At 40.3% G+C, this 8,936-nt stretch overlaps 1 long non-coding RNA gene across 1 annotated transcript; it reads left to right on the top strand.

The window, feature by feature from the left end:
• Nucleotides 1-1,315: 1,315 nt before the first annotated feature.
• On the top strand, nucleotides 1,316-2,785 carry LOC104950798 (uncharacterized). The gene is made up of 2 exons (XR_798961.1): nucleotides 1,316-1,436; nucleotides 1,556-2,785. It is a non-coding gene; the product is annotated as an uncharacterized lncRNA (long non-coding RNA).
• The last annotated feature ends 6,151 nt before the right edge of the window (nucleotides 2,786-8,936 follow it).

Raw genomic sequence — 8,936 nt, 5'->3', positions numbered from 1 at the left:
CGGTGAAATTGCGGGAAGTTAGGAAATATACGGAAAGTTGCGAAATATGCGGAAAGTTGCGAAATATGCTAAATATGCGGGGGAAAAGAATAACAATTTTTTTAATATTGGGCTGTCTTATTTATTCTCTCTCACACACAACCTGCCACTAACGTTAAACCCCTTTACTATTCAATTAAACACATTCAATGTTTATTTATTGTAAAAGCAATTGGGCTATTTTAATCTCACACACACTTCACTCCCCCCCCCCCCCGCCACACACACTTCTCCGCCTCATTCTGTTTTCATTTACTCGTTCGTTATCTGACCAGCTTCAATCTTGTAGGCTACTCACTTCGTTTCTTGTAGCCCTCAAAAGCGTTTTGGAGGTTGATGCCTCGGTGAACGTGAGTTGTTTGGCTTTCTTGTCCGCAGCAGCAGAAAGCATTTTCGTAATGTTTGAATGAATCAAAGTGGGTCATCACCGTCGATTTTCTCTTAAGCTCCAACACACAGTTGCACGGGGTGCAGAATAGTTTCCCCCCACTTTTGTGAAAGACATCGGGGTACTGCTTTGCCCGGTCTTTAACAGAAGTGTTCGTCGGTAAATGAGATGGATCAGATTTTTTCATCTTGGTGTTTTCTCTCGTGTGAGTTCCACACGTTCACTCTACGGTGTTGTTTACCTTCTGTGATGCGCGAGCTGATGACGTTGCGTCATCATCATCACTACTTCACGTCAAGACGAGTTCACTTTTTTTCCCTCTCAACTTTGTGTGGAAAAATGCGGGGATTATGCGGCCGTTTGATAAATATGCGGCCTTTTAAAAATCTGCGCCATTTTGATGATTATGCGGTAAATTCTGCGATCGCAGAACCAGTTGAGAACCACTGCCTTAGAGTACTAGTTACTGCCAAAAATAACGGCGTTACAGTAACGCGTTACTTTGCAACGCGTTAGTCCCAACACTGTCTGTCACACATACACAAAATAAAAACGTTTGTCCTGTTTACTTTCACTGTATGCGAGCTTACTTTGGCAGTGAAGCAAATTAGCATCCTTGAAGTTCAACTTTAGTACACTTTCATGTGAATATTGCCGTTATGGCGACAATAGTTGCACATTATACTTGGATTAATTAAATATATCTGCAGTTTAATTATATATTATATGATTTTATACTGCCCATTTTCATATGATTTTGGAAAACTGAAAAAAATATTTACTTCCGAGCTATATAATGATGGTAGCCATATGTCAATGGTTGTATTTTAATTCGGAAAATCAGAAGTCATTCTGTTGTACATTGAACCAAATGTCTTTAAAAAGCTATTTTATTATTTTATTGTCCAATTTGTTTGCAGGATGAAATTGCTTCAGAAGAAGACCTTGGCGAGATGGAAAAAGCAGCAAGTGTTTCTAAAACCAGAAAATCAGGCAAAAGAACAGCCAAGTAAGACCCTCTTGTCATGTCGAAAAATACCTTTTTGAACCCTTAGACATAGGATAGAAATGTCTTGCGAACAAACGTTTGACGAATGCTAGTCACAGTATTTGTCTCTTTGTCTTCAGATCCAAAGCCGTGTTGGAGCCTCCTCCCATAGCAGAGGTGGAACTGCTCTCTCCTCTGCCCAGCCCCGCTGATCCCCTCCCCCGAGCACAGAAGAGGACGAAGAAGGGAGAGACCCCAGCCCCCGGCAGGAACCTTCGACGCAAACGAATAATGGAAACCGTTTTCTCAAAACCTGTAACACGGAGGAAGAAACTTTAAGGAGGTCGGTGGTGGTTTTAACCGGGGAACCTCAGACAGCCGCGAGAAGACCTGAACCAACTCCGTCAAGAGCTGTCAAATACAAGTGTATGCCTAAACTCATTATGGTTCTATTTCCTCGAATGCCTCAGAGTGCTGTGGTTGTCTTTGTATATTTACTTCCCTGTAGGACAAGTGAATAAAAAAAAAAGAAGCAATTTAGGCATGAAAATATATTTTTGGGAGAAAACACACTGGACAGCAGTGTGAGAGAGGCATATATTTTTGGAGTTTACATATCCCGTTCATCCCGGACTGGATTTCACTTGATATTGCATCTGTGGGACATTTTAAGACGCTCCTCGTAATCCGCCTAAATCTCTGGACACAAAAAGACACAAAGGAAATAAATCAAGGTGGGCTTTTAGAAGCGCCCAGTAATAAAACCGGAGGGACTGAAGTGAGCCTTGCTCTAAGAAATTGGTTTTATTCACTCTTTTAACTTTTTTGTTTATTTTTTTGTTTTTGTTCTCATCGTTTACTTTTTAGATCTTGAGGCCTGCTACCTTTTTCTATTTAAGAAGAAAAGCAACCAACCCAGTGGAGACAAATGATTTTTACTGATAAATGTGTATATAGTCTTTTGCTATGTTCCAAATAAAGTTCATAAATAAATCGTAAAAAATGTCTTTCATTTTGAGGTTTTAAGTGTCATGAATGCGTTTGATCATCTAATCAGCCTGCCTATGCCATAGTCTTAAAATGTGTGTCAATTTGAGGGATTACCTGTGAAAGACTTGTGAACTAATGCCATCAGATTGGAGTGTTTCTGTGTGTAATAGGGATGATGTAAAGTGTGAAATCAACAAAAAGACTTACACAGCTGTTTAGAGTTTTAAAAATGTAAAATAGATGTTTTGCGACATGTTCTTAGACTTGTTAAACTAAATTTATGGCAACCAACATCTGAGAAATAGGCTATTTTCTGATGAATGTATGTAGAATGTCTTATTTTTGATGACTGCTCTTTGATAAATATGGCTACGCTTGAATACTTCAAATCCTGTCTCAATTCAATTTATTGTCTTCAAGAGCGTGTGTTTTCCTGTCAGTCTGTGGTGTGCAGTGAACGCCTGGAAGGAGCTACCAGGGTCTTATTGTCCTCCACAATAGCTGGGACCCTATCCTGTGCCTCAGATAATATCGGATGTCCATCAAACTCAATCAACCCTTCAAATGCCAGCTTAGGTTATATTTAATGTCAGAAATGTCGCTGCTAGGGTGAAAAGTAATTTCAGAGAGTCATAAAATGTTGACATTAATGTAGCTGTAACATGTGAATCCACCCTGGAGGAATTACACTATTTCCCAGAGCTCTGTCTCTTTTATAATTTATGGGTGTAGAGGAGGGGAAAGTGAAACCGGCCCCATCTCCATGGCAACGCTTCAATAATAAAACGGCAGGGCAGGGAGAAATAATATAACAAACTAAAAGCATAGATTGCTTCATTTTAAATGTTGGTTATTATTATTTGTTGTAGTCAATCAAGTTAACTGGTTAATTTTAAGCCTGTAGCAGTATCTGCTAAATACTTTCTGTTTTAGTCTAGTGTCCAGTGTTTTTTTATAAGAAAAAGAAAACATTTTGAGGGAAAAGTCATAGGAAGATCACAATGTGCAACAATATCTTGCATTACTGCAGATTTTTATTCCATAATGTATTCCTTCTATTGCGCCGTAAATACTGTTATATTTTACTATATTTTTAATTATTTTAAATATTTTTCTAGTTCTCTACCTGTGTTTTTAATTCTTCTTTGTAGGCACCACGACACCTAGTCAAATTCCTCGTACGTGTAAACCTACCTGGTAATAAACCTGTTTCTGATTCTGACTACGGGTTTAGGCATCATAAGTCTTACACAGTATAGACAATGTGTAAACTTTCAATGTTTTCTTCTTGATGCTTTCCGTAAATTGTCTTAATGCATTAGCTAAACAGACTAATGTGGACGCCGCTGTCCCTGTCACACTGACCTGATTGTGTCCATGTTGACGTGTAACTGGATACAGTCCCAGTGTGAGGAGCCGATCACTCTGCTGCTGCACCATGAGGGCTAAAGCTGCAGGCATGCACAGCAAGGACTGTGTCAAAGTTGCCGTCAGAGTCCGGCCCTTCAACAAGGTCAGTGTGTAGAATATGTACATGTAATATGATTCACTTTTTGAATTTGTATGCAATTTCTCCGTTATTTATTTGCCTGACGATTTTCTAATGTGTATGTTTTGCATGTCACATTAACTGATATTAGCATCAGGTACCCTTCAAGAACGTGCCTGTTTGCTATCGTGGCTCCACAATGATATCAGGATGAAACTCAATACATCTTCTGTCGCGGACTGAAAACCCCCCTGTTTCTACTGCACCTTGACCATTAAACCTAAAACAAACAAAAATAAAGTGACAAAGGAGTTCCTTAAACGTTGATGCTACTAAAAAAAATGCTTATGCACCACCATTCACAATGGTTTAGTTTATTCGAAGAAAATGCAGCTGCAGGTTTATTGATGTTCAGAGTTTGTGTCTTCAGGGTTTATTGCACTTAGTGTGAGTCCCTTAAAAAAAACGCCAGCTTAATGTAATGTATTAATGTTATTGGACTGTTATACAGTACACACTGATGGAACCTTCCAGATCAAAATAAAGACAATGCATTGACACATAAGCTTGTTGTTATAATCAAGAGTTGTATTATTGTTCATATCATGTACATTAAAGTTAGTATTCACAACTGTGTAACGGCAAACAGGTTGATTTGACATCATACAGATGTATTACTTTTCTACAAAAAAGATAGCAACACTGAAGCAGATGTTATTTTGTAGGCCTGTCTGAAAGCAAAGCCCATGTAAAATAATAAAAATACAATCAAATGAAATACAGTGAAATGTGTATAGGAAGAAGTCCCTCTTGCAGTTGATGTGTTAGACAAAATAAACCAAAGCTGTTGCCTATAAAACGCAATTCCATCAAAAGTGCTAAAAAAAGAGTATATTTAAAGAGGCAGGAGAGGGAAACTATTTTTGTGAGCATTAAAGCATGCAAACATGTTCTGGTAAACACCTGAAATATCAAGAAGGAACATGGAAATGAGCAAAATATGTACCCTTTAAGTGGCCTACTTAAGTTTAATTCTAAAGAGGATTTGGACATTGGTACTCTCACTTCTTCCTATTTCCCTTTAAATCTTACCTAAACCCCCCCACAGTCTGGTTTTGTCCTTCTCTCACCCTGCTTCCTCCCCCCCCAGAGAGAGAGGGATGCAGGGAGCCGATGTATTGTCTCCATGGTGACGAGCTCCATTACCATCCAGGACCCTCGTGAGTCCCAGAGCCGCCGCTCGTTCTGTTTCGACTACGCCTACTGGTCCCACAGCGGCTTCACGCGGGACCGCGGGGGCCTCTACGTCCCCGAGGAGCCGGGGGGGCGATACTCCGACCAGGTCAGCGGCTCCTGGTAGAACAGGCAGAGAGCTGGAAGTAAACATTGTACAACAAGCAGAATGCAGATATCTAGATTTTACAAAAATACTGTAATGTAAGATCATTATTTTGTAAAGCTTCCATATCATGTGACCCATAGATTCCCAATCCATGGCAGATATTATTACTATATTATACAAATAAGACTCACCTCTTTTTGGGGATTTTAATCCAGCTTCTATTTGATACAAGTAGTCTTATTCAAATGTAATAGCTTCTATGTGTCCCAATATTTCCCAATCAATGCTGCATTTCATTACTACACCGGATGTGTAGGACACACCTCTTTTATTTAGATTGTATTGAAAAATGTCAGTCCTTTCATTAGCTTCCATGCCATTTGACCCATTGATCCACAAATCACACTGGAACTTTTACTGCACATGACAAATAGGACATATCTTGATTAATCAGATTTTCGTCCACTTTCTATTTTATAGGAATATTTTAATGAAAATTAAGCAGTTTCTTAATTGAAAAGTCTTATATTTTTCAATAGCGCCCATGTCTTGTGACTCCAAATCAAAGCAGCATTGTAGAACTAAACTGGACAAGAACGATTTGTATCCAATTCTGAGTTACAAGCTGTTCAAATATCATCCATCCACAGGACAGTGTGTTCCAGGACCTGGGAGAGGGCATACTGGAGAATGCACTGCAGGTAATAATCATTACATTATAACAGGAGTTTTGTTCTCATTCAACGTTTATTTGCACCAAAGCAGGTCTGTGCCAGTTGGCTAAAACAAATACCCAGGTTCTACCGTCTGTCCTTTTTAGTCCTGTTCTGATGTTGTTAAATGCTGTCTGCAGGGTTACAATGCCACTCTGTTGGCCTACGGGCAGACCGGCTCAGGGAAGAGTTACTCCATGGTGGGCTACGGGCCCAACAAAGGCCTGGTTCCTAAACTCTGTGACCGGCTGTTTCAGGCCATCAGGGAGAACCAGGACACCAGACAGTGCCAGGTAAAGAGTTTATGTCTGTTTCCCAGAGATGGCAAAAGTGCACACATCCTTTACTCAAGTAGAAGTACAGATACTTGTGCTTAAAAATACTAGGGTAAAAGTAGAAGTACTGACTAAACTTCTTTACTCAAGTAAAAGTAAAGAAGTATTGCCTTCAAAATCTAACTTAAGTAAAAAGTCCCATAACTATTAACAGTTTTAAAGAGTAACTGACCTCACTCTATATAAATAGAACAATAATGTCATTGTTAGCTAATGAATGTTTCCATGCTGAACAACGGCAACATGATAACGTTTTCATTGGTCAAGAGGGACCAATGAAAACACTATCATTTGCCATTGTTAGAATGTTTAGAGAAGACCAGGAAATGATGGATACACGGATCGTGTTAAAATCAACAGGCACGCAATGACTCTAAATAATAATGATCACGCCACCAAACACAGATTAAAACTAAAGTAACAAACCTATTTAGAAAATGTAAGAAGTAGAAAGTACAGGTATTTGTGTTCAAAATGTAAGAAGTAAAAGTAAAAAGTCGTCAGAAAAATAAGTAGTGGAGTAAAGTACTGATACCAGAAAAATGTACTTAAGTACAGTAACGAAGTATTTGTACTCCACTACTTCCCACCTCTGCTGTTTCCCAGCGCAGTGTCATGTATGGTTCATTTTCAAAGTGTATTTTTGTATGTCTATACAGGTCTTTTTCAGCATGTTGGAGATCTATAATGAGCAGGTAACAGAAGGGAAAGCAGCCACTGTCATTTTTCTTCTTCTGATTCGCTGTCGTGTTTCTACTCAACTTTCTCTGGATATAACATTCATTCAAAGGTCAATGTGTTGGTAGATGACCAGCGTCCTCTCCTTCATTAATCTCTGATTCGACCATTCTGTCCAGGTGGTTGACCTGCTGTCTCGGGGGTCTCGTACTCCGGGGGGGCTCAGAGTCAGAGAGGAGCAGCAGAGAGGTTTCTATGTGGAGGGTCTCCGGACCGTCCCCTGTGACAGCGCACCGCAGGTAGAGGGAGGAAGATTAAACACCTCTACATTCAGTAACAAACTCTGTGAGACAGGGAAGGGGAACTGAAAAGATACACTGTCCATGTTTTAAAGTTTACTCAATGAGCTGAGTCCAGAGTGTCCTGTCAGTTTTGTGTCCTGGTCAAAATCTATCCAGGGTTCATAGGGATGCTGGAAATAATTTAAAAAAAACTAGAGTTTTATTGTGGTGTTTTCAAGGTTTGAGTGGTGATTGAAATTGTAATTGTCACTTGTTTAGAATTATGTTGTGGTTAATGATTTAATGGAACAAAGAAGTGAAATTATGAGTAAATACATAAACTGTATGTATAGTATATATCATTTAAAGGTAGGTAAAGGGCTGGAAGATAAATGAACCTTGAACATGCTAAAAAGTGTTTGGATTTTACTTTGAAACCCTGATTATCATGTGAAAGCTGTAAGGACTATTTAAGGATATTTTGGAAGTCCTAGTGTGTGCTTGGTTAGTATTTTGTGTTTGGGTTAATGTGTATTCATCTTTAATTGCAGGTGGAGCAGCTGATGGAGCAGGGGACCAGGACCCGGACCACGGCGGCCACTCACATGAACGCCAATAGCAGTCGCTCACACATGCTCATTATCCTGCAGCTCAAACAGGTAAGTGGATCTGTTTTTCCTAAAAACATAATACACAATAAGATTGATATTGGTCTGTCCCAGTATCTAAGACAACTTTATATCTCAACAAAAACCATCACCCCCACAACACACTCCACTCTCACCAACTGTCTCTCAGAAATAAAAGCATGGATGCAAACAAACTATCTCCAACTGATCAGTGCCAAATCAGACATCATCATCGGCCCCCCATCCCGTATCAAAGACATCCAGAATTTCAACTTCACCATTGACAGCCACACTCTATCTCCCGCCCCTCACATCCGCAACCTCGGAGTCATTTTCGACAGTCAGCTCAAATTCAACCACCACATAAATCACATCACCAGGACCGCCTTTTTCCACCTCAAAAACATTGCCCGTCTCCGCCCATCACTCTCCTCCTCTGCTGCTGAAACCCTGATTCATGCATTCATCACTTCACGACTCGACTACTGCAATAGCATCCTCTATGGCATACCATCCAACCTCCTCAATAAACTCCAACATATCCAGAACTCTGCTGCCCGCCTCCTCACCCACACCCGCTCCCGAGACCACATCACTCCCATCCTCCAGAACCTCCCCGTCCGTCAAAGATTCCACTTCAAAGTCCTCCTCATAACTTACAAAGCCCTCAACAACCAGGCCCCCCCCCTACCTCACAGACCTGCTGCACCAACACACCCCTTCCCGCTGCCTCCGCTCATCAGAAGCCAACCTCCTATCCATCCCCACCCGCACCAATCACCGGACCTGGGGGGACAGAGCCTTCTCCGTCGCTGCCCCCTCCCTCTGGAAGTCACTCCCACAACCCATCAGAGACTGCACCGACCTCACCACCTTCAAAAAACTGACAAAAACTCACCTCTTCAATCTGGCTTTTCATGTGTGATTGTTTTTGTATTATTTGACTTTAACTTTAACTATATCTATTTATTTGTTGTTCTTTTCTTTTCACTATATCTGTAAAGCGTCTTTGAGCACCTGTAAAAGCGCTAACAAAATACATTTATTATTATTATTATTATAGT

Source organism: Notothenia coriiceps, unplaced genomic scaffold (assembly GCF_000735185.1).
Source record: "Notothenia coriiceps isolate Sejong01 unplaced genomic scaffold, NC01 NC01_scaffold00018037, whole genome shotgun sequence".
In the NCBI taxonomy this organism is placed as follows: domain Eukaryota; kingdom Metazoa; phylum Chordata; class Actinopteri; order Perciformes; family Nototheniidae; genus Notothenia; species Notothenia coriiceps.
This window is presented reverse-complemented; position numbering and strand designations above follow the sequence as displayed.